The 27280-nt window shown below is 42.9% G+C and overlaps 1 protein-coding gene across 1 annotated transcript in view; it reads left to right on the forward strand.

The window, feature by feature from the left end:
• Positions 1-660: 660 nt before the first annotated feature.
• LOC126175093 (proton-coupled amino acid transporter-like protein CG1139) overlaps positions 661-27280 on the forward strand; it is a 153966-nt gene continuing 127346 nt past the window's right edge. Inside the window, exon 1 of the mRNA XM_049921634.1 lies at positions 661-774. The gene's annotated coding sequence lies outside the window, so the exon portion shown is untranslated. The remainder of the gene's footprint in view (positions 775-27280) is intronic.

Consider the following 27280-nt stretch of genomic DNA (forward strand, 5'->3'; position numbering starts at 1 on the left):
CCTTAACAATTTTGTAGTTAAAATATTACCACAGTATTTCTGTACTAGTATTATCACTAATAAAACGTTACCGCCTCTGTCTTAATGACACTTGAAAGAAAAACTTTCTTATTGCCGGTGAGAATCAGTCAGTTTCCTTGTGTGGCGCTTAGAACATTCTTAATAACCCATGTATCTTATCATTTGTCTGATAGTTTTTTGTAGTGATGTGCTGAGCTGCATAATTCTGTGGCATCAGATTATATGTTCAATATTTTGGTTTTAATAAGTTATGTAAAAAAATGAGGTACACGCATTTTTGATTCTCCTAACAAATGTGAGGTTTTGACATTTCTACTCATCATATGTTCCTTCGTTCTAGTTGACTTCCATCCGTCACAGAGTTTCAGTCACGTAGAGGGAATCAGTTATCGAAACGTGTAATTCGCTGCACGTGCGTGGCATTTACTGCCCTGTAGCAGAAGGTAACCAGCAGTGGGGTGACGATTGGCGACTGATTGTCGCTGTCATGCGAATGAGTGGGTTGCGGAGAGGGGAGGCGGGGTAGAAGCGTGGGAGGGGAGGCGGGGTAGAAGCGTGGGAGGGGGGCGGGGTGACAAGGACCTTGGCTGTGAGGCGATTACTGCGCCTCGCCTGGTGGACGATCCGAGTAACACAGCAGAGCAGGACAGTCCGCGAGGGAGGCGACTACCGCGGGCGTCAACACTCCACTGCCGCCGCTACTGTCTGCTCCTGTGGGGACCAAACAACCAGCAGGCTACGTCGTCTTTACAGGTACCTCAGCACCGGCCTCTCATACGACTGTCAGAAAAAGTCCGTGTTTCTTGACCTGACATTCGGCAAACTATTTTCGAATCGAGATAGGAATAAAAAAAAAAGACTGTGAATGAGATGTAGGCTTGTGGTTTGTATTTTTTTAGGCATCAAAAGAGATGCTGGAGAAATACAAGAAGTTGGGCCCCGAACTAGATTGAAGAGTTTTTAGCAGACAGAACACAGCATGTTGTTCTCGATGGAGAGACGTCTACAGACGTTAAAGTAACGTCTGGCGTGCCACAGGGGAGTGTTATGGGACCATTGCTTTTCACAATATATACAAATGACCTAGTAGATAGTGTCGGAAGTTCCATCCGGCTTTTCGCGGATGATGCTGTAGTATACAGAGAAGTTGCAGCATTAGAAAGTTGCAGCGAAGTGCAGGAAGATCTGCAGCGGATAGGCACTTGGTGCAGGGAGTGGCAACTGACCCTTAACCCAGACAAATGTAATGTATTGCGAATACGTAGAAAGAAGGATCCTTTATTATATGATTATATGATAGCGGAACAAACACTGGTAGCAGTTACTTCTGTAAAATATCTGGGAGTATGTGTACGGAACGATTTGAAGTGGAATGATCATATAAAATTAATTGTTGGTAAGGCGGGTGCCAAGTTCAGATTCATTGGGAGAGTCCTTAGAAAATGTAGTCCAAAGAAGGTGGCTTACAAAACACTTGTTCGACCTACACTTGAGTATTGCTCATCAGTGTGGGAGCCGTACCAGGTCGGGTTGACAGAGGAGATAGAGAAGATCCAAAAGAGAGCGGCGCGTTTCGTCACAGGGTTATTTGGTAAGCGTGATAGCGTTACGGAGATGTTTAGCAAACTCAAGTGGCAGACTCTGCAAGAGAGGCGCTCTTTGCATCGCGGTGTAGCTTGCTGTCCAGGTTTCGAGAGGGTGCATTTCTGGATGAGGTATTGAATATATTGCTTCCACCTACTTATATCTCCCGAGGAGATCACGAATGTAAAATTAGAGAGATTCGAGCGCGCACGGAGGATTTCCGGCAGTCGTTCTTCCCGCGAACCATACGCGACTGGAGCAGGAAAGGGAGGTAATGACAGAGGCACGTGAAGTTCCCTCCGCCACACACCGTTCTGTGGCTTGAGGAGTATACATGTAGATGTAGAGTTTTCGTTTTATACCACCCCCCTGCCCCCCCTCCCCCCCTCTCTCTCCACTGGACTCGCATTCGGGAGGTCGACGGTTCAATCCCGCGTCCGGCCATCCTGATTTAGGTTTTCCGTGATTTCCCTAAATCACTCCAGGCCAATGCCGGGATGGTTCCTCTGAAAGGGCACGGTCGACTTCCTTCCCCATCCTTCCCTAATCCGATGAGACCGATGACCACGCTGTCTGGTCTCCTTCCCCAAACCAACCAACCAACCCCTCTCTCTCTTTCTGTTTTTATCGCGTTATACGTGGTCTGCTGTTTACATCCACTGGTAAATTAATTTTATATTACTGCTGTGTACGATTGCCCTTCCTTTTGTAACAGTCGTCAGTTAACCAGTAAGAGGGAGGTCTGTCCATTAACCGTGTAAAATTTGTTCTGTACATTATCACGTTGTAGTTGTTTGTGCATCGCCTTTTCTGAGTCGACAAGCTAAACGAGCGCGGAAGACCGCCTAAAGTCGCAAACAGACTGGGGGGTGTAGCGGACCACCTGTCGCTAATCAGCAGTGTGATTTCCATCCAGTTCTTGCTCACCTCTCTTTCTCGAAAACTATTGCAATGCTGGTTAAGCTATACTTTTCGAACGATGACCTTGATTTTTACGTGAACATGTAGGTGATGTCAGTGAAAAATAGGTTGCGTGCCTTCATCAACACATCAGACTAATGGGTACAGTAGACAATTCATCAAAAAAAAGCTATATTACACGCTTTACACAGAAGAGAGAATGGAAATATAAGCCAATGGACAGATAATTCCTGTGTAATAAGGAGCTGTTTTCATATTTATAATTCAAGTAGATACCAGTCTGGCTTTGCACGGGCAGCACTACCTACAGCTGGACAACATTTCTGTTGTAGCGGCATTATAAACTGCTGTATACAATTAGGTGAAGAAAGTCGTGTGATACTTCCTAATTTCGTGTCGCAGCTCCTTTCACCATGTTTCTCACTCTTTTTTGTGGTGTCACCAAGTAGCCGAATATAACCATTTACAGTCAGAGGACCCAGTCCATTCCATATACGCACAGTTCGCATCGTTACACCACCAGCTTGCGCATTGCCTTGGTGACAAGCCGGGTCTATGGCTTCGTGGAGTCTGCACCATATTCGAACCCTACCATTAGCTTTTACTAACTGTAATAGGGGCTCGTCCGAACAGACTATGGTTTTCCAGTCGTCTAGGGTCCAACCAATCTGGTCACGAACCCAGGACAGGCGCTGCAGGCGATGTCGTGCATTTAGAAAAGAAACTCGTATCGGTCGTGTGCTGCCATAGTCCACTAATGTCAAATTTCGCGGTGCTGTAGTAACGGATACGGTTGTAGTACGAAATTTCTGCGTTAATTTCAGGGAATGCTGCTTGTCTGTTAGCACTGACAGTTCTACGCAAACGCCGCTGCTTTCGGTCGTTAAGTGTAGGAGGCGTCAGCTACTGCCTTGTCCGTGGTGAGAGGTAATGCCTGAAATTTGATATTCTCGGCACGCTCGTTGCACTGTGGATCTCGGAATATTGAATTCTTTAACGATTTCCGAAACAAAATATCTTATGCTTTTAGCTTCAACTACCATTACGCGTTCAAAGTCTTTTGATTCCAGTCGTGCGGCTACAATCACGTCAGAAACCTTTTCACATGAATCTCCTGAGTACTAGTGACAGCTACACCAACATACTCGCCTTTTATATATTGTCGCCATTTGTGTACTTGTTTATCGCTATCCCATGACTTTCATCATCTTCGTGTAAGGACCAGACGTGTTTATGTATTGCGTATTGTGTAATGAACTGGGGACCTAGAAACGACGGAGAGGCTTTGTCCCGACGTAGCCCTCAGTGGTTCACAACCCCACAGCAGGCCACAGCAGTCCACCCACCCCACCGTCGCCCCACAGTGAACCCAGGGTTATCGTGCGGTTTGGCCCAAAGTGGACACCCCCGCCTCCCCCCCGCCCTCACACCCGGGAACGTCTCATATCAGACGTGTGTAACCCCAAATGTTTGCGTGGTGAGTAGTTATGGTGTACGCGTACAGCAGTCGCCGAGGCAGGTGGAAAAACTCCTTGAAAACTATCTACAGGCTGGCCGGCACACTGGTTCTCGACACTAATCCGCTGGGCGGATTTGTGCCGGGGACCGGCACGCCTTCCCGGTCGGGAAGCAGAGCGTTAGAATGCACGACTAACTGGGCAGGCAGACCAGACGTTGTTTACGTTATTACCAAAAATCTCAAAAAGTTCTTGAACGATGGACTTCAAATTTTTGCTCAATAAACGTGGGAACAGACATAGGCTTCATATTAAACTTCCTAGCAGATTAAAACGGTGTGCCGGACTGAGACTTTTTTTTATCTCATTTTGTTCTATTTTGTTCGTTGTATATGTTCGGGGCGGACGTCTCATGACACCCGTCCAGGTTGTTCGTTGATCCGTTCACTCAGTTTTTTTTTAAAATTATTACAGAGGGTAGCTAAACCTCTGACTGAACACGCTGAGCTACCGTGCCGGCTAGACTCGAACTCGGGACCTTTACCTTTCGCGGGCAAGTGCTCTACCAACTGAGCTACCCAAGCACGACTGACGTCCCGTCCTCACAGCTTTAATTCCGCCAGTACGTCGTCTCCTACCTTCCAAAATTCACACAAGCTCTCCTGGTAGAGCACTTGCTCGCGAAAGGCAAAGGTCCCGAGTTCGAGTCTCTGTCCGGCACACAGTTTTAATCTGCCACGAAGTTTCATCTCAGCGCACACTCCACTGTAGGTAGAGGTTTATGGTGTATGTCATATACTAAGGAATACGTTCCCTTGGCAGTGTAAAGGACTTAAGCTTCGGACTTAATGCAATCAAAAGATGCGGCTATTTATGTTATACATCATACAAGAAAATACTCGTCAAAAAGTACTTGCACTTGTCCGTCTTATTTCTGTATGTTGCCCCGTCATTCAGTTAGATGTTTAAAGTGAAAGCTCAGCCTCTCTTACAAAAACGTAAGATTTTCGAGAAGTCTGGTTCAAAATGACTCTGAGTACTATGGGACTTAACATCTATGGTCATCAGTCCCCTAGAGCTTAGAACTACTAAAACCTAACAAGGACAGCACACAACACCCAGTCATCACGAGGCAGAGAAAATCCCTGACCCCGCCGGGAATCGAATCCGGGAACCCGGACGCGGCTCTGGTTAGCTTTGATCTTTAGGCATTATAGTGACGTAAACAGAGCTAAACAACTGTGAAACTGATATTGCAGGGGAGTAGAAGATACGAATCAATATTAACAGTAAAATGTAGTCGGAGCCCAGATAGCGTCGAGTATTTTGAGTGTAAACAGTACTGCTGTCTTAGCGTTAAGCAGGAGAATTTGACAGTTCACACCGACCTGCCACGGCAGCTGTGACGTCATGGCCCACGGCTTGCCCTGTGGAGTAATCTTCGTCGTTTAGCATTGAGGACACTGATTGTTCGTGACGAAAACGTTGGAGGTCACCGTTGAAAGCTGAAGGATGGTAATTTTATCCTAACTTATCGCGACAAGAATACCGATAATACGGTTTACTTTGATGCCATAGCCAGAAGCTCCACTCCCAAGAAATGGCTAATGGTTCAAACGGCTCTGAGCACAATGCGACTTAACTTCTGAGGTCATCAGTCCCCTAGAACATAGAACTAATTAAACCTAACTAACCTAAGGACATCACACACATCCATGCCCGAGGCAGGATTCGAACCTGCGACCGTAGCGGTCGCTCGGCTCCAGACTGTAGCGCCTAGAACCGCACGGCCACTCTGGCAGGCACCATCCCATGAAATCATTACATATCTTTTACGAGTCGATACGACACGATTAAACGCCGAAAATGACAGAATGTGGGTGAGCTGGCAATTGTATTGTAAACGCTCAGCTACTCCCAATGCTTTCCACTGAGGCAGCTGCGTCTCCATAATTTTTAATTAGGTATTTCTGTACTAGCTCAGTCTGGAGGGAAGGTTTCCTGAGAAAAAGGTATCTTAACAGGTGGGCAGACAAACAGGCAACAATCTGATCCTATAAAGGTTACGTTTTTACCGACTGAATTGCGGAATTCCAAAAATTAGCAAATCAATGAGGTAAGTTATTTTTGTATGGCTACTTTTCTAAATCGTCGCCGCCAATTTTGTAAAGACGTCGACGCTACTGCTGTGGGGCCGAGTTGCCAACTGTTGTTGAACCGCGGGACTGCTACGGTCGCAGGTTCGAATCCTGCCTCTGGCATGGGTGTGTGTGATGTCCTTAGGTTAGTTAGGTTTAAGTAGTTCTAAGTTCTAGGGGACTTATGACCTAAGATGTTGAGTCCCATAGTGCTCAGAGCCATTTGAACCATTTTGAACCAACTGTTGTTACGGTAGGCCGAGTTTGTGAGCTCGTGAAACGGCTTCTGGTGCAGTACACCGCTAAGACAATTTCTCCCCGCCACTAATACACAACTAAGCCCAGGGGTGAGATAACAGGATAGAACAACGAAGGTTTTACAACACTCCAACAAATTAGTAACAAAGTCAAACAAATGAGTTTAAAGGTTTACTTATCTTTGTGACGTGTTGTATAATGAAGTTTGCAACATTGCTTGTAACATATAAAAAAAAACTTCCTCAATGGCTAAGCGAAAATAATCTTAGGTAAACTTCACAATGCATAGCAGACGCAATTTACAACAACTACCTGTCCACCTCTAAGAGTTCATTAAACGTTGCCTGCCTAAGTCAGTGCTGGACGATGATCTGTAACCAAGTGGACGAGTGCTGCTCTTCTGTCTTTCGAGTAGGCTGCTGGCCGTTGTCGTCCGGTCATTGGCGGATTGTACTAGGCAGACAATTGGCCGAGGTGAAGTCGATATCTTCACCCTCAGCGCAGCCCATGACGCTGGTGGAAGTCGCGCAGTGGGTGAGTCTCTAAGGCACTCGCGCCACCTCGCGTCCTTGCGGCTGTGGTGCTTTTGCCCTGGCTGTGTCTTGTTCGGACGACACAGCAGTTACCTCTGCGAATGCGTAGTGTGCATTCAGGCTATAAATCGTTTTAACGTACACTCGTATGCATCCTGGTAATTACAGGGAATAGGCAAAATAATGTGAACAATGGTAGTAATGGGACTGTTGTGTTTGATGGTCAACAACGCAGGTAAGGCACATGTTGCGCTGTACTGTGGGAGAGGCATCGGAGCACGTTGTTTACGAGTAGTGCACACTTAATATTTGCATTCAGAGGCCGAGGTCGACGTGCAATGAAGGATCTAACAGGGTTCCAAAGAGGGAAAATTGTGGGGGCCCGATTAGCTCGAGCATCAGTAACGAAGACAGCCACCTTACTGAATGTTTCACGAGCAACTGTTTCAACAGTCATGACAGCCTACACAAAGCGTGAAAAGACATCATCATGGGCTGCCGGAGTGGCCAAGCGGTTCTAGGCGCTACAGTCTGGAACCGCGCTACCGCTACGGTCGCAGGTTCGAATCCTGCCTCGGGCATGGATGTGTGAAGTACTTAGGTTAGTTAGGTTTAAGTAGTTCTAAGTTCTAGGGGACTGATGACCCCTTCAGTTATGTCCCATAGTGCTCAGAGCCATTTGAACCATTTGAACATCATCATGTAAACGTGATAGTGGGCGAAAATCAAAACTAAATGCCAGAGCTCCTCGTACCCTAATACGAATTGTGACGAAGCTACAAAAAACTACGGCGGTGACTGCAGAGCTCAATAGCCATCCTTGAGACCCCGTATCTATCGACACTGTCCGCCGAGAACTTCATAAAGCGAATATTCATGGACAAGCTGCTATACCGAAACCATTAGTGATGACAACCAACGCAAAGAAGCGTAAAACATGCTGTCAGGAGCACAAATCCCGGACAGCTGATCAATGGGAAAACGTCATATGGTCCGACGAGTCTACGTTTTCGTTATTTCCGATATCGGGCCGGGTCTACGTCTGGAGGATGCCAAAAGAAGCCTACAATCCTGATTGCTTGATTCCAACGGTTGAGCACGGAGATGGAATTGTGATAGTGTGGACAGCCATATCATGGTATTGTGCTGATCCATCATTACTCTCAATGGCCGTATTAAAGCCAACGATTATGTGAACATTTTAGGTGGTCAGGTGCACCCAATGATTCAAATGTTGTTCCCCAAAAATGATGCCATATTTCAGGACGATAATGCACCCATCCACACAGCCAGGCCAGCAAATCGTGGTATGAGGAGCGTGCAACTGAACTGCAGCGTCTTCCCCAGCCAGGACAGTCCGTGGACTTGAACACTATGGAACCTTTGTGGGTGGTATTGGAGCACAGACTGCGGAGCAGATTTCTGCCTCCCTCGTCACGACAGGAGTTAGAAGAGGTTCTGCTAGGAGAGTGGCATAACATTCCACTGGAGACTACACAATCATCGCATGCCAGTATTGCAAGAAGAATCGCAGCTGTATTACGGACAAATGGGGAGTCCTACCCCTTATTAATAAATCATTCCCAAGTACAGATGTTCACATTATTTTGCCTATCCCCTGTACATTTGATGGAATCGCTTACTTTTTATATCAAAGGAGGATATAGAAGTTCCATTTTTCGGAAAATGACTGCTACAAATGAAGTTATATTTCGAGGATGTCAGCTATTCTCTGTGTTCAGTGTGCACGCGTTTCTGTAGGAATTCTGGGCACCACAGCGAAATTCTGAAAGGATTTTATATTTTGTAGTAGCATTATTTCTTTTTCTCGAAGACCATTTTCTTTTTGTAATGCGCGATACGTAACTAAACTATGGGACTGAGCGCCACTCCCTGTCATTCATTGAGTACTGTATCTGTAAGCGACAACACTCTTGACCATTTTGGCTCAGAATGTAAGAAAATGAATCACTTGAGAATCGCAAGCACTAACACTACTAACAGTGGCGAAATGCCCCTCGTCAACACAGAGATCGTCACGGTTTTCCTTGCAAAGCTGTAGTCTGTTCGTATATGAGGTTTATTCAAAAAGTAAGACCAGATTGGTCGCAAAATGAAAACCACTGAGAAAATAAAAAATGGCTTTTCTCCAACAGTTAGCCACACCTTCCAGCTACTTTTCTACAATGTTACCGCTCCGAGTTAGACATTTGTTGTAACGTTGTGGCAACATTCCAATACTGTCGTCATAGAAGACAGCCATCTGTGATTTCCACCAATGCTCTGCTCTGGTCTACATCTCACTGACTGCCAGAATGTTGTTTTCAAATCCAGCGGTTTATGTAATCAGAGATGAAACTCAGAGGGAGCCAATTATGGGCTGTATTGTGGGTCATCGCCCACTTACCATAGAAAACGCTGCAGGAGCATCTTTGTTACCCCTGCAGAGTGTGCCAAGAAGTGTCATGAAGAAGGAACCGCATGGCATTTGTGTTATGTGAGCTGCATGGCATCAGGCGAAATCTCTCACCAGGTCTTAATACTTGGCGGCAGACGCTGTTTCCTAAGCATCGTCACGTGCTCGCTGTGCGCTCCAAATGGAAAAGAGCGACGCGACGCGTTCGACGTGCATACTGAAGATGCTGCCCAAGACATCTGTGCAAAGCTTCATCAGATTTACTTCCCAAATAGCCCTTTAGTACCAATGTCGCTACGAACGACTGACTGTCGTCATGCTGCCACCATTTTGTGTCGATGTCTGCGATGCTAGTGGAGCTTGTTGGGACATAAACTGTGAATCTGTCTGCAGTCTCGCAACGTCGAGACTACATTTCCATGCAGCTCTGAGGTTGCAGTGTCTGGCTTGGTTATTATTCCACCTTCTGAAATCTACAGCCTCCTTGATGACGGAGTCCCAGTTGGCTGATGAATTGGTAACGTCTTGGTCCATTTGGACTGGTAAGTCCTTGGCGCTTTTGGACTTGCACTTATCGCTACGACTGCTGTCAGGGACTCTGTTGAGTGTTGCCAAAGAGTGATTGTTTTTATTTAGATCGCGTGACCAGGGACGTGACAGAAGATATTTCACGAGTGACGTCAGTATGGGACTGTGACATCCCATTAAACTAATTTACTTCAGAGACTTCCAAACTCACCATGAGTTAACTAAGTGCCAACCATTTAATACTGGGTGGCAAGTGGAACCTCGCAAGCTGAATAAATGAACCTCATTTAAAACCGATGAGATGAAGTACTTCAGACCAGGGCAATAATACTTACCAAATACCACCTGCGATAACTGTGGTTTTCTGGTGAGCATCTGATGTGTTTACTCGGTTCTGTTGTTTGGGACCCACCTATTAGTCGATCACAATATTATTGCACCTGGAAGCGAGGATACTTCGACTGGCTTATCGTAAGTTTTTATCGTAATATTTCACTAGGACACGTTGAACCACTTGCTACCATATTCACAGCCGTCCTGAAGGCAACCGCAATCAGATGCGTTTCTCTTAGTCACCGCTGTACTTGTTTACTCTATCACCACCGCGTGAATCCGACAACGGCCACGGGAGAAGAAGTGCAATAATATTGTGGTCAGGTAATAAGTGTGAATGCGAAAGTTAAACAAACACTTTTGTGTGTGATTCCGCCTGCCTGTCCACTGGAAAGTCTAGTCATCGGTAAGACAAGATTACGGTACCAACCCAACATTCAGAATAAACAGTACGTAACTGTTCTCTAACATCGGACATAATCCCTGCGTACGGCATCTGCAAACTTATTTTTGTTCCTCGGCTTCACCTCGACTTCAACGGAATCATACGGAAAACACATATATGTCGTATGCAGAAATATGTGTAAGAATAGTACTTCTATATATACTGAACAGCCAGAACATTATGACCACCAACCTACTAACGATATAAAACCGTCCAGGCGATAGCAACGTGACCTGGCGGGGGTCAGTTTGATTTCCAAAAGAGTTTTTAAACGGAAAATGCTATATATACTTTCACTAATGAAATATTAAATGCTCTGAGTAACCGAAAGTCACCCGTCGGGATTTTTTGTGATCTATCAAAGGCTTTTGATTGTGTAAATCATGGAATACTTCTAGATAAGCTCAAGTAATGTAGTATGATTGGGACAGTGCTCAAATGGTTTAAATCATACCTAATTGGAAGAGTGAAGAAAGCTGAAATAAACAGTTCACATAATATTCAAAAAACTGATGATTTCTCAAACTGGGGAACAATCAAGAATGGGGTGCCGCAAGGTTCGGTCTTGGGTCCTCTGCTGTTCTTAATATATATTATTGACTTGCCATTCTATATTCACGAAGATGCAAAGCTGGTACTTTTTTCCGATAATACAAGTATAGCTTTCACACCCAACAGACAAGAATTAACTGGTGAAATTGTAAATGATGTTTTTCAGAAAATCATTAAGTGGTTCGGCCGGCCGTGGTGGTCTAGCGGTTCTAGGCGCTCAGTCCAGAACCGCGCGACTGCTACGGTCGCAGGTTCGAATCCTGCCTCGGGCATGGATGTGTGTGATGTCCTTAGGTTAGTTAGGTTTAAGTTCTTAGTTCTAGGGGACTGATGACCACAGATGTTAAGTCCCATAGTGCTCAGAGCCATTTAAACCATTAAGTGGTCCTCTACAAATGGGCTCTCATTAAACTTTGACAAAACACAGTATATACAGTCCCACACAGTAAATGGAATGACCCCATTAATAAATATAGACTTCGATCAGAAATCGGTAGCTAAGGTAAAATATTCAAAATTTCTAGGTGTATGCATTGATGAGGGGTTGAAGTGGAAAAAACACACTGAGGATATGCTGAAACGTTTGAGTTCAGCTATTTATGCTATTAGGGTCATTGCTAATTTTGGCGATATACATCTGAGTAAATTAGCTTACCACGCCTATTTTCATTCTCTGCTTTCGTATGGAATCATATTCTGGGATAACTCATCATTGAGTAAAAGAGTGTTCATTGCACAAAAGCGTGTAATCAGAATAATTGCTGGAGCTCATCCAAGATCATCCTGCAGACATTTAAAGAGCTAGAAATCTTCACTGTAGCCTCACAATATATATATATTTACTTATCAAATTTGTTATTAACAATCCGAACGAATTGAAAAGTAATAGCAATGTAAATGGCTACAACACTAGGAGAAAGGATGATCTTCACTACTCAAGGTTAAATCGAACTTTGGCTCAGAAGGGGGTAAATTATGCTGCCACAAAAGTCTTTGGTCACTTACCTAATAGCATCAAAAGTCTGACAGATAACCGTATAGCATTTAAAAGGAAATTAAAAGAATTTCTTAATGGCAACTCCTTCTACTCATTAGATGAATTTTTGGGTATAGTAAGTGGGTAATTTCCCAACCTCAAAAAAAAAAAAAATTAAAAATATTGAGTTTCATGTACTATTTTGCCTAATGTAATAGCTTGTATAGACACCTTTTATTAACCTGACACGTTCCACATCATTACGAAGTGTCGTATTCATGATCTATGAAACAAGTACTAATCTAATCTAATCCAATCTAATGACTGCTAGGAACACGTACGGTGCGTGTAGTATTAGTGGGCAAGCTGTTCGTTTGTAGAATGGGGAAGGCGTGCGAAGTATCTGAGTTCGACCGAGGGCAGATCGTGATGGCTCGGAGACTCGGCACAACCATTTCGGGAACTACACGACTTGCCGGGTGTTCGAGGAGTGCTGTGTTAGGTGTCTCCAACACGTGGCGAAACCAATGTGAAACCACGGTCAGACGTCGTAGGCTGGGCAGACTGTTAAAACGGGACAGGTGGCGAACTAAGTCGGAACTAACATCAGACTTTAATGCCGGGCAGCGTACAAGTATGTCTATACACACAGTGTGCCAAACACTCCCAACTATGGGCCCCCACAGTCGATGACCCATGCATGTGGCAATATTAACACCACGACAACGGCAATTACGACTGAAATGGGTACGTGACCATCGACAGCGCAAGTTGACGCAGTGGCAGAGCGTTGCAGGGTCTGACGAATCCCGATAACTTCTTCTCCATGCCGATGGGAGGGCGCGAATCCGTCGTCTTCCAGGGGAACAGCTCCTTGACACCTGTACTGCGGGACAGAGCTAAAGTGGCGGCGGCTGCATTGTCCTCTGGGAAACATACACGTGGGAATCAATGGGTCCAGTGGAGCTCGTGCAAGACACCATGACGGCCAAAGAATATCGTACACTGGTTACAGAGCACATACAGCTTTTCATGACGATAATTTTTCAACAAGATAATGCGCCATGTTGTAAATACAGGAGTGTGACGGAGAGGTTCGAGGAACACGGTGGCGTGATTTAGTCGGGCTCGCCAATCCGCCAGATCTGATCCCGATCGAACACGTCTGGGATGTGATTGAAATTGAGGTCGGAGCTCATCGCTACCTTCCCCGGAATCTAAGGGAATTAGGTGACTTGTATGTGCAGATGTGGTGCCGACTCCATCCAGCCACCTAGCAAGGCCTCATTGCTTCCATGCCACCACACGTCGCCGCCGGTAGCGATACCGCCTATTCGACAGAGGGTCATAATGCTCTGTCTGATCAGTGTATTCCAAAAGAAGTATTTGCTAACATGTTCCAAGAGATTTATGACCGTTACAATAACTGTAGACTCTAAAAAGTGAACATGTGTGTGCTTCCCATTTTTTTATGTTACCAGTAACTGAAATACCTAGATGAAAGTTGTATGTTAGGTATCTTAGTGCAATTCGTGACACACAGTACCTCGGATGGAAGGACAAGTAATTTCAAAACTGGTTTTGACTCGCTATTCTGAGCTCACGTTGTATCTTATCGCTCATATGATTCTGCAGGCAGGCGGCGCTGTGTAAAAGCCTTCGGACGAACAGCGAAATTCCTTTTTGTTTCGTGTCCGTGCGAATAACATACAGTACCTATCTACAGTATTTTTCTCGATTACGTCACTGTTGTTGAAAGGAACACACGACTTACAGTAAAATATGTTCGTTATCTCCGTGTTTTTTCTCTTCACTGTGCGGAGAAGAGAGAGATCAATAGGTCCACGCGGAAGTGGCACACGGGTGTGTCTTACTCGACAGACGTTAAAGTAACCTCTGGCTTTCCACAGGGGAGTGTTATGGGTCCATTGCTTTTCACAATAAATATAAATGACCTAGTAGATAGTGTCGGAAGCTCCATTCCGCTTTTCGCGGATGATGCTGTAGTATAGAGAGAAGTTGCAGCATTAGAAAATTGCAGCGAAGTGCAGGAAGATCTGCAGCGGATAGGCACTTGGTGCAGGGAGTGGCAACTGACCCTTAACGAGGACAAATGTAATGTATTGCGAATACGTAGAAAGAAGGATCCTTTATTATATGATTATATGATAGCGGAACAAACACTGGTAGCAGTCACTTCTGTAAAATATCTGGGAGTATGTGTACGGAACGATTTGAAGTGGAATGATCATATAAAATTAATTGTTGGTAAGGCGGGTGCCAAGTTCAGATTCATTGGGAGAGTCGTTAGAAAATGTAGTCCAACAACAAAGAAGGTGGCTTACAAAACACTTGTTCGACCTATACTTGAGTATTGCTCATCAGTGTGGGATCCGTACCAGGTCGGGTTGACAGAGGAGATAGAGAAGATCCAAAGAAGAGCGGCGCGTTTCGTCACAGGGTTATTTGGCAAGCGTGATAGCGTTACGGAGATGTTTAACAAACTCAAGTGGCAGACTCTGCAAGAGAGGCGCTCTGCATCGCGGTGTAGCTTGTTCGCCAGGTTTCGAGAGGGTGCATTTCTGGATGAGGTATTGAATATATTGCTTCCACCTACTTATATCTCCCGAGGAGATCACGAATGTAAAATTAGAGAGACTCGAGCGCGCACGGAGGATTTCCGGCAGTCGTTCTTCCCGCGAACCATACGGGACTGGAACAGGAAAGAGAGGTAATGACAGTGGCACGTAAAGTGCCCTCCGCTACACACCGTTGGGTGGCTTTCGGAGTGTAAATGTAGATGTAGATGTAGCTGTAGACAGAAGTGAGTAAGTCCATCAGAAGGTAACCAGAAAATACGTACGTTATACCGTCTGCCGGCTATAAATGGCAACATCATATCGATATATAGGAAATATCGATATACTTTAGAGAAAGCATCCACTTTCTTGCATTGATATGACAGTTTCGAGGGGAAGAAATACAGGTGAAGGAGGGTAGAATTAATCATCTGGTGTCGACGTCGAAGTAAATAAAGGCAAAGGGCAGATACTAGTCAGACGGCAGTGAATAGCTGTAACCTGGTTGGCCAGAATCTATCCTCAATGTCATTAATAAAATGGTTCAAATGGCTCTAAGCACTATGGGACTTAACATCTGAGGTCATAAGTCCCCTAGACTTAAACTACTTAAACCTAACTAACCTAAGGACATCACATACATCCTTGCCCGAGATAGGATTCGAAACTGCGACCGTAGCAGCCGCGTGGTTCCGGACTGAAGCGCCTAGAACCGCTCGGCCACAGCGGCCGGCCACGTCATTAATAAAGCAACTAAAACGAAAATGTAGATGGCAGAATGAAAGTGTAGTAGAAGGCCTTGTGTGCCCAGTGGCTCGTCTGAGGAAAGTAATTTCATTCTACATAGCCATGAAAGCCTTTGAACCCGATCCTACTTACAGACGTGAATAAAAAAATCATTTCTCACGTTACGGATGCAGGCACTGGGAACTTATGACGTCAGCTGTTTGCCGCCTTAAGCTAAAACACAGACGGGTGATGTAGGTGAACATGTAAACCTCTGTTAATGTGCTTTTAGTTAATTTTTATACCAGCTGACAAACTCGATACTGCATGTGTATTGTTTATTGAAATGCATGTGTATTGTTTTTTTAAATTTTCTATTAGAAATTGAAACAAAGATATGAACTGTGTGTGTGTATTGTAACATCGAAAATATATTCGTGAAGACACTTTTGAAGCTGTGAAACAATAGTACAAAGATCCTGTACAGTTGCTGTTCACTTGGAGCAGCTGCTTCGCGTCTCTACAACGCGATTTTGCAAACTTCTGGGTGGCAACGCATCGTCATACTACAGAGTCGGACAAAAGTATTCAGACACTGGGAGTAATCAGAGAAGTAAACCTTAAATGTGTTTTTAACTCAAAAGATATATTTTATTCTTTACAAATGTAGACGTCATGTGTCAATACGGCCATATGCAGAACAAAAAGTAACTAAACACGCCTTATGTGAAAAAAAGAAAGAACATCTAAATATACATTGGGCGAAAGTATTCAGACACTCAGCAGTCAGTATTTGGCAATGCATCCCTTTCTCTGTGTTACAGCCCTCAGTCTTTGTGGCATGGAGTAAACAACCTATTTCGTTACATCCGAACCGATATTCACCCATTCTTCTTCTATCAATGCACGCAAATGTGTTATAATGCTCACTTGTCGTTTGTGTCGTCTCGTTCTCAGGTCATTACAGATGTTTACGATGGGATTGAGGTCCGAACACTGCGGTGGAGTAATGAGGTGATGACGCTTGTTGAATAGGATCCACAATTTGACAATTTCTTCCGTATGCTTACGATCATTGTCTTGTTGGAAATAAAAGTCACCTCGAAGACCCAACTTCGCAGCACTTTTCGTCGGATTTTGTTTGAGTATATCGAGTTAGAGAAATTTGTCCACGATGCCTTCAATAAAGACAAGCTCACCACCACCTCTGGAAGACTTGCATCGCCACACCATCACACTGCCACCTCCATGTTTGATGGTTGCTTGCATGTTTTTGAGCTCCAACTCTGTGTTTGCTTGACGCCGCACTAAACTGCGGCCATCCATGTGGTTCAAAGTAAATTTGCATTCATTACTCCACAGAATCTTGCCCCAAAAGGTCACATCCTTGCCGACAAATTGTTCTGCAAAAGCGATCCGCTTTTTTGCTTTACACTTACAGACGAACGGTTTGCCCCTGGGCACTCTGGAATTGTACCCGACACTGTTCAGGCATCTCCGCACTGTTCTAACACTAAAATCGGTACCAACGCCTTCGGCCAGTTCTGCCGCTATAGCAGGGCCGTTGTCCGCGGGTCGTTTTTCACCGTTCGAACTATGTTCCTATTGTCTCAGTTCCTGAATTTCTGAGGACATCCAAGTCGTGGACGATTGACGAAACTTTTTTCTTCTTTCCATTTCTGGACGATACTAAATCTAGTTTTTCGGCTTCGGTTGACGACATTGCCTATTTCTGCACATGATTTTCCCTCACCGTGCAGCTGCATAATTAGCCTTCGCTCTTGTACTGTCGTTTTCCTACCTTTACGGGACATGGCACTACGATGGTCTTTTTGGACTCGTCCTGTGCTTTCCTGTAGTACGAAACAGCTGCCTTGCGTACACTCACTGCTTGCTGCCGCCGAGTTGTGCCTCAGACCGCGGTTACCTTGTCAAGCAGGGCAGTGTCTGATTACTGTTGCGCCGCGCGAAACACGTACCTGTAATGATAACACGGAACTAGTCGTTCCACGTAAAGGGTATAGTGACATTCGCATAGCCGACGTCGTTCGAAATATTCCCTGCATTATGGCACATGCGCAGATACACATTCCGTGCATGCATCAGTCAAAATTGAGCGTGAGATAAGCATGTGACCTGTGTCTGAATACTTTTGTCCGCCTCTCTATGTAGACGGCTGTTGTTTTCCCCTAACAGCTGTTTGCGGTTCGCAGTTTAAAGCTGTCAAAAGCGCTGCTAGGTGTCAGGGATCTCAAAAAACAATGTTCAAATGTGTGTGAAATCCTATGGGACTTAACTGCTAAGGTCAGCCGGCCGGTGTGGCCGTGTGGTTCTAGGCGCTTCAGTCTGGAACCGCGTGACCGCAACGGTCGCAGGTTCGAATCCTGCCTCGGGCATGGATGTGTGTAATGTCTTTAGGTTAGTTAGGTTTAAGTAGTTCTAAGTTCTAGGGGACTAATGACCTCAGATGTTAAGTCCCATAGTGCTCAGAGCCATTTGAACCATTTTTTTTACTAAGGTCATCAGTCCCTAAGCTTACACACTAAATTATCCTAAGGACAAACACACACACACCCATGCCCGAGGGAGGACTCGAAATTCCGCCGGGACCAGCCGCACAATCCGTGACTGCAGCGCCTCAGACCGCTCGGCTAATCCAGCGCGGCTCAAGGATCTCCTTAAGTTGAGTCGACCATAAGTGTCTTCGTAGTAAAGAATAAAACCTCATTCAGTACCTTTTCACAATTTCAGTGTTTATGACGTCATATCTCTTAAACTATCTGTCGTACAATAATATACCTGTGTAGGTAAATACAGAAGTTCTGCAGAGTTTCGTCGCAGTCCTCTTCGAAAAAAATTTGGAAATTGTGATTGGTTCCTGTGGGACTAAACTGATGAGGTAATCGGCTTACGCTGGACAGTGTGGCCGAGCGGTTCTGGGCGCTTCAGTCTGGAACCGCGCGATCGCTACGGTCGCAGGTTCGAATCCTGCCTCGGGCATGGATGTGTGTGATGTCCTTAGGTTAGTTAGGTTTAAGTAGTTCTAAGTTCTAGGGTACGGATGACCTCAGATGTTAAGTCCCATAGTGCTCAGAGCCAGAGCCTAATCGGCTTACACGCTACTTAATATAACTTAAACTACCTTACGCTGAGGGCAACACATACACCCATGCCCGAGGGAGGACTCGAACCTCCGACGGGGGGAACCGCGCGAACCGTGGCAAGGTGTTTCAGACCGTGTGTCTACCCTCTCGTGTAAAATATGGAAAATGTCTCCTTGAAATAATAAAAGTACAAATCAAGTGACTTTGTTTTGATTGTCCTTTAGCACGTAATACGCTTCTCTAACAATGACTAATCCAGTTTCGTGTTAACAGTTATGATAGTTTGACATTTTCATTAATTAACAAAGCAAGCACTGACCACGTGAGCCTTTTCATTTACGTTCTGCTATGAAAACGTTTCTCCATGAAAATTCCCTGCACGTCCATCTTTTCAGAAATGGTTGCGGGACTCGGTTGTCTCCTCCAAGAAAATTAGTGATTGACGAAGACGACACTGTTTCAGCCATAAATCTCATAACTAATCGCACACGTTTTTCCGCGAAATAAGCTAATTACTCAAACACTTTTCTCCTACGAACTGACGTAACACTTTCAGATATTAAGTATACTTTGCAGCAAATTTTTCACATTGTTTATCCCCGGCTCGGCTTCGCGCAATAGATTAGATTAGATTACATTAGATTAGTTTTTCGTCCCATAGATCCGTACTGAGGAGATCTTCGTTGATGTGGAACACGTCACTTTTTTTTTAGCTGAAACAACAATACTAATAGTATGAGTATATAAAATACAGAATTTTTTAAGCTGAAATAACAATACTAATAGTATGAGTATATACAATACATCATTTTCCTAAAGCTGAAATAACAATACTAATAATATGAGTATAACCAATACATCATTTGTTTCTATTAGAAAATTCGTTAATTGGGTAGATGGAGTTGGCCACTAGTAAGTCTTTCAGGCTTCTTTTAAACTGATCTTTATTTGTAACTTAATTTTTATGTTTGCTGGCAAATTTTTGAAGATGAGTGTTCCTGAGTGGTGGACCCCTTTTTGAACTAAAGTAAGTGCTTTTAAGTCGTTGTGCAGATCGTTTTTGTTCCTAGTATTGTATGTATGAACTGAGCTGTTTGTTGGAAAATGAGATATATTATTTAGGACAAATTTCATTAAGGAGTAAATGTACTGAGAGGCAGTAGTTAGTATACCCAGTTCTTTGAAGAGGTTTCTACAGGACGTCCGTGAATTTACTCCACAAATAATACGTATTATACGCTTTTGGACTCTGAAAACTTTCGTTTGACTTGAAGAGTTACCCCAAAATATTATACCATACGACATTATGGAATGAAGGTAGGCAAAGTATGCAAGCTTTTTCATTTTTATGTCACCTATGTCTGCTAACACTAGAATTGCAAATACAAATTTGTTAAGGCGTTTCTGCAGTTCTGTGGTGTGCTCCTCCCAACTGAATTTATTATCAAGTTGTAATCCCAGGAATTTAAGACTGTCAAGCTCTTCTATCTGCTCTTCTTCATACTTTATGCATATGCTGGGTGGAAACCTCTTACAGGTTCTGAATTGCATGTAGTGAGTCTTTTCGAAGTTTAATGTCGGTGAGTTGGCTTTAAACCATTTATTACTATCCATGGAAATATCATTAGCGGATCTTTCTAGAGCTACACTCGACATACTATTTATTGCAATACTTGTGTCATCTGCAACCAAAACTAACTCTGCTTCTGGCAGTGTAGTTGATGAGAGATCATTAATGTACACAAGAAAAAGCAAATGCCCTCAAATGGATTCTTGTGGGACACCACATGTAATTTCTTCCCATTCTGATGAAGACTGATGACTTAATTTACTAGTCCCTTGCACTGACCCCCCTTGTTTCTTGTTAGCGAGGTATGATGTGAATCGTTTTGCAGCGCTGCCCATAACACCATAGAGTTCTAATTTATTTAAAAGTATGTTGTGGTTCACACAATCGAATGCCTGTGACAAATCACAGAAAATACCTGCTGCTTGTAATTTGAGGTGTAAATAGCCTTCTCGATATCAGAACCCTTCAGAAACCCAAACTGTTTTCTTGATAATATGTTATTTGTGGTCAGATGGTTGAGAAGCTGCTTGTACATTACTTTTCTAAACTTTTTGAGAATGCTGGCAAAAGTGAAATCGGTCTGTAGTTTGATGGTATCTCTTTATCCCCTTTCTTGAATAGAGGCTTAACATCTGCATATTTTAGCCAGTCAGGAAATGTCCCAGTTATAATTGATTGGCTATACAAGTAACTTAGAATTACACTAAACTCACAAGAACATGCCTTAATTAACTTTGTTGATATTACATTGTAACCACTAGAATGCTTTGTTTTTAAAGATTTTACTATGGAAGTTATTTCTTTTGGTGAAGTGAGTGACATATTCATGTACCTGAAGCTATTTGTAAAGGCTAGTTTCAGATATTCAAGGGCATTATTTACTGATCCTGACAATCCCATTCAATCAGTAACGGATATAAAGTACTTGTTGAATAGATTTGCCACACTATGCCCATCGGTTAGTAATGTGTCATCTATCCTTAATGCTATTTGCTTCTGTTCCGTTCTGGTTCTACTAGTCTCCTCTTTCACTATATCCCATATTGTTTTTATTTTGTTCCCTGACATTGCTATCTTCTTCTCGTAGGACATTTGTTTAGATGTCTGAATTACGTTTTTTAATATTTTACAGTATTCCTTGTATTTAGCTAAATCGTCAGCATTGGAGCTATTCTTGGTCGACAAATACATTTTCCATTTTGTCTTACAGGAAATCTTTATTCCTTGTGTAATCCATGGTTTGATTATAGATTTCTGTTTAATTTGAGTAACTTTTAGAGGAAAACGGTTTTCAAACATGGTACATGGTACTGACGTTGTTCATGAATGTGTTATATTTTTCATTCATGTCAGGAGCACTATAAACACGCTTCCAGTTCATATCTTTGAGCAGTTTTCTGAAACCCTCAATTTTTGGTTGATTAACTACTCTCCTGTACTCAGATTTAGCAATCTTGATAATCTGCTTAGAATTTACATCTAAAACAAGGAGCTGCATTTCATGATCTGATAGTCCATTTGTTACAGGTTTTATGATATGATTTTGTTCCTTTGATTTGTCTATAAAAATGTTATCAATGGCTGTCCTTGAGGATTTAGTGATCCTAGTTGGAAAGTTTACAGTGTGAGTTAGATTGAAAGACAACATTACTAACTGCAGTAAATGTTTACTGGAAGATTTCATTACAAAATCTGTATTAAAGTCACCAGCAATCAAAATTTCTTACTTTCTTCCTGTTTAATAACCCAAAAGAGCTTCTAGATGATTTATGAATAGATTATAATTTCCTGCAGGTGCTCGGTAGATAGTTACTATTATATAGGATCTGTTATAGAACTCTACTTCTGTTGCACATGCTTCTAGATGCTGCTCTAAACAGAATTTACTAATGTCAATGTTCTTGAATTTATGGCAGTTTTTAATAAATGTGGCAACTCCTCCTCCATCCATATCTACTCTGCAGAAGTAGTAAGCTAACTTAAGTCCTGAAATGTCTAACATATCTATACCAGTGGTCACTTGATGTTCAGTGAGGCAGATTGTGTCAATTTGGTTTGCTGGCGCCCAACAAAGACTCACTGCACGCATCGAGACGGCGCATCACCAGAGGCGGTGTTGCACTGTTGCTATTATACAGCAGTACAGTGCTCCCTCCATGAAGAAGACGCGCTCAGCTTCGCAAGCTCCAACGATGAGTACGGAGTGCAATATCGATTCATTGTGACATGAAATTACAACATAAAAGTAATAACAGATAAAAATAAAACATTTATGAACCTGAAAAAGTACACACACACACAACACGCACATTTAGAACTCCCAATAATACCTCAGAATTTTACCAGTCATTAAAATGAGACAGCCAATTAAATGAGTCAGCCAATCGCAGTCCAGCATTCTACTGGCAGTTAAAACAAATTTTCAATATGAAGTCAGCATCTTGGAAATCTTTAAAAGAATTCAAATGATCTTAATTTTGCAGCAAAAGCATCCGAGTGGCTTGAATTTTCCATTAATTGGTACCACGTTCAAAAGTATCTGAACTATTTGAATTTTGTATAAATTGGCACCATGTTCAGAGGCTCTCACGATCATCTGCACATGATTGTCGCTGAAGCGCTGCTTTCGACCACAAAGACCATAACAAACCTGTAGCTTGGAGGTATAGTAACTATCCTGCTGTAGTCATTTTGCCTTTGTGCTGTGTGGTCGTTATTTCATTGCTGGCCCATTGCCTGGCCCACAATGAACCAGTCTTCTGGTGGTCTTGCTGCATCTGACGTGACAATGGTGGTCAGCTCCTAGCTCATCTGCTCGGTAGCACCTCGAACTAGTGGCCGTGCTACAACACGCGTATCGCTTATCATAAAATACAAGTATATTTGCATATCTCTGACTGTGAACAAAAATTCGATCTTTGCACCAAAATAAAATTATTCATCAAAATAGCTAAAAATCTGAGTAAAAACATTTCATAAACGAATTTTTCTGTAACATTAAAAAAAAGACCCATGATACAAATTGCCTATATTGATATAACTTACAGTTTAAGCAACATGTCATAAAATGCATTTTAACCATGAGCTGTTTATTTGCCCCATTAGTCAGCTACCGGTTTCGGTTACAAACCATCATCCAAGCTGTAGGGTGCAAGAGTTTAGTTAAAAACACCCCATTTTTCTTTGAAGCTGAAGAGCATCGAAATTATCGAGTGGAATTGTACAAACAATTTGTCTTAGAGTACTGACAGTCATATCTTATGCCAAACAAATCGACAACTCCTATGACGTCTGTCTCTTTGACATAAGATATGACTGTCAGTACTCTAAGACAAATTGTTTGTAGAATTCCAGTCGATAATTTCGATACTATTCAGCTTCAAAGGAATATGGGTTGTTTTTAACTAATCTGCTGTACCCTACGTCCTGGATGATGGTTGATAGAAGAAACCGATGGCTGACTAATGGGAAAAATAAACAGCTGATAGTTAAAATGCATTTTATAAAATACTTCATGGCTCTTGAACCTCACCTTACGGAGACATTACTAAGCAGCGTTTGCCGAAAAGCTTAATTTGATCAATGTACCGCAAGGAAACTAAAATTTTCTGTATTACTGATCATAATATGTAAGGATTTGTTCTGCAACATTACAAAACATGCACGGCGCTACCGCTGATCCAAGTTACAACTTAGAGTGCACTTGTCAATGAGACTACTTTGATTTCTTTTGTCAAAGTAAAGCCGGCCGCGGTGGCAGAGCGGTTCTAGGTGCTTCACTCCGGAGCCGCGCGATTGCTACGGTCGCAGGTTCGATCCTGCCTCGGGCATGGGTGTGTGTGATGTCCTTAGGTTAGTTAGGTTTAAGTAGTTCTAAGTTCTAGGGGACTGATGACCTCAGATGTTAAGTCTCATAGTGCTCAGAACCATTTGAACCATTTGTCAAAGTAAACAACTTCATTCCCCAGTCTAAACTGTCTGTATTATTTGTGAAAAACTCGTCTTAGTTCGACTAAAATCGAAATCAAAATTAGACAAACATTTTAGTGACCGCCATGCTAGGATATTAACTTTATCTTCCGGTACAAAACGTTTGTCATGTTCTGCCGATAATGCTAACATATGCTGTCCTATAATGGAAACTACATGACAACTAGATGAAGTAGCATACTGAACAGTAAGTAGTAACAGTCATTCATACTGGGAAGAAGTAGGGGTTGATATGCTTTAAACTATCCACTTTCAACTACTTATCAATGTCAACAAACTACTATCAATTTACATTATTCAGATACTTTTGAACATGGCATAAAATTCAGATAGGTTGAATACTTTTGAACAGGATGTTCATTTGCACAAAATTCAGACTGTTAGGATACTTTTGAACTTTTAATGTACAAATCATTGCAATCCTTTTAAACACGGCCAAGACAGTGGCTAAATAGTGACTAGCTGATAAATTTTAATGGCCAGCAAAATACTGGGCTGCAGTTATCCCGTTTTAATGGCTGGTGAAATACTGGACTGCGATTTTGTGTGAGTGTGTGTGTGTGTGTGTGTGTGTGTGTGTGTGTGTGTGTGTGTGTGAGTGTGAGTGTATGTGTGCGTTGCTGTGTGTGTGCACAAGTGAGGTGAAATTCACTGGCAGTGCATAATTTTAGCTACCGAGGCAGAAGTTTTTCTGACGAAACTACAGGTTATTACTGACATAGTATCTCGTCTTTGCAACTAGGCAGCCTGCTTGCGAGATGTCATGCGTTCAACGTTATTGAATCTACATGAGTGCACCAACGTTCAAGCGCAGTCAAAGTCACCTGGAGTCTCTGTAGTCATTTTACTCGCCTTATTGTCCAAAACTTCTTTAGTGTTCCAGGGATGGGTGAGAAGAGGGCCCAAGAAAAATGCTGTCGTCACCTAGCGCTCTCCCACATCCCAAAAACACAATGCTGGAGAATCCATCGAGATGTTTCAGATGCTAGTCCCAGTCTTAAAACATCGGTGCCCAAACCTGCACGGTTTGGTTTAATTCAGGAGGCTTTGCAGGCCGTTGCAATGCTCCGAGAGCTTCCTAGGTGAAATTTCTATCAGTTCCCTCTCTCCACCCGATAGTCGTCCAGCTACAAATATCCGGGCTCATGCTGTCACATTGTGCCGTAGTGGCGAAGTGATTTGGAGAAAAGGGAGTGTTACCGGGTCGCCATACAGACCATCTGCCGTTCTGACGAAAACTTTCCGTCGGCCCTTACCACTAAGTACTAGAAGTTTTCGCCAGCAGAAGTGGTACTGCTGACTGTTCTGTCCTTGGACCCTTGTAGGGATGAAAACCAACAGCGTTAAGGCGTCAGCAGAGAGTAACCGCATACATTGGTTGGCATATACAGCTTTCTGTCCATTTCTGTATCTAGCATGAATGAATTCTCGACACTGGCATATCGGAAGGCTCTCTATTGGTCCCTCTAAGTTGCTTCGTCTTTTTGGGGAGTACGAAATCATTCTTGATTTCTTCCTACTTCTGTTCACGTTTTCATAATTACCAGTTATTTGAGACTAAAAGCTACTGGCCGGCCGCATTTCCGCATACCGGTTATGTAGCGCCTAGTCAGCTACTATAAAAAAGTGTTGTTCGAGGAGAAATCAGGACAAATACAGCTCCTAAAAAAAATCTGAGCACGAAGAACTGTTGTCTACGGTTCAGATATCTGATTAGTTTTTGCGGGAAGATATTTTTGATCACAGATGTACGACAGTGACTATTAAATTTCAGCTGTAGTAAACTGCGGAAACCCTTTCCGTATCGAAATCAGTATAGAAAGTAGTGATGGAAAACTGACCGAAAGTTACTGTCTAACTCAGGTGTAACAATGTGGGAAGAGCCACAGTCGTTATCGGAAAGAATTCTTGCTCAGGAGAGGTCTGCACCGTGATAAAGTAATGGGAGAAAATTCTGTGTAAATGTATGATTTATATTGAATGATACTTTAATAGGCAGTAAAGTGATGGTTTATTTAGCAAATAAATTATTCATTAATAAGTAAAACAATTGGCATTCCGGTAACGGTTTCCTCTGTGTTCCCGTAACGAGTGAGATAGAGAGAAAGAGGGCGATAGGAACAGAGAGAGAAAGAGACGGATAGAGAGAGAGAAAAGGTGTGTGCGTGAGAGAGAGAAAGAGACACCGCTATTAGGCTATGTTATTCGTTATTTACGAAAGTCTTCTTCGATATTTGTATTGTAATTCCGTTAAAATTGTATTGAATTTTCACAAGGATGATACTGACAATTATGTCGGTTCGTTTGTTCTAAGAATGGTGTATGCTAGGCCTCCAAATAAAGAAAAACATTAACTATGCAACTTCACTTTTTCGAGGTGATAATTTATACATTATAACTACCTCTCGTATCTTTGTAACACTCTTTATATCGCTGATACAGTGTCATAAATGTATTAAAATTTTTACAAAACTGTTTTAGAATAAGACAAGATCAGTGTCATCATACTTAATACAGATGGCAACAAGAGTGAAGTACACTCTATAGTAAAAAAGTATTATACAGACTACAGGTGATTTAATGGTTTATGTTGGATGTGGTATTATTAATTAATTCATTCAGTCAGACATTGGATTCCGTCAATAGTAACATGAAGGAGGTTTTTCATGGATGTAGAACGAATCACCCCCGTCGGAGGTTCGAGCCCTCCCTTTGGCATGGGTGTGTGTGTGTGTGTGTTGTCCTTAGCGTAAGTTAGTTTTAGATTATGTAGTGTGTAAGCCTACGGACCGATGACCTGAGCAGTTTGGTCCCATAGAACTTACCACAAATTTCCAATTTAGAGCGAATCACGTTGTACACAAGCAGGGTGAAGGATCCGTTGACGATGACCTCTGCAGAGATTACTAACCACAGATTATCACTGGCATTATTCTACATAAATCGATAATTATGATAATTATTTCTAGGTTACTTTATGTAGGTATATTAGGAGAAAAAGAGCTACCGACTTTGAAAAATATTCCTTGCTGCTCCTCCTATACCACTCAGCTTCTGAAGTTATCTAATAGTTCAAACAAAGAATTTTAACTTTGCACAGATCACTGTTAGCTGTCTATGCAGCGTGATTCAGACGGCGCTACCCATGT

Source organism: Schistocerca cancellata, chromosome 3 (genome assembly GCF_023864275.1).
Source record: "Schistocerca cancellata isolate TAMUIC-IGC-003103 chromosome 3, iqSchCanc2.1, whole genome shotgun sequence".
Taxonomy (NCBI): domain Eukaryota; kingdom Metazoa; phylum Arthropoda; class Insecta; order Orthoptera; family Acrididae; genus Schistocerca; species Schistocerca cancellata.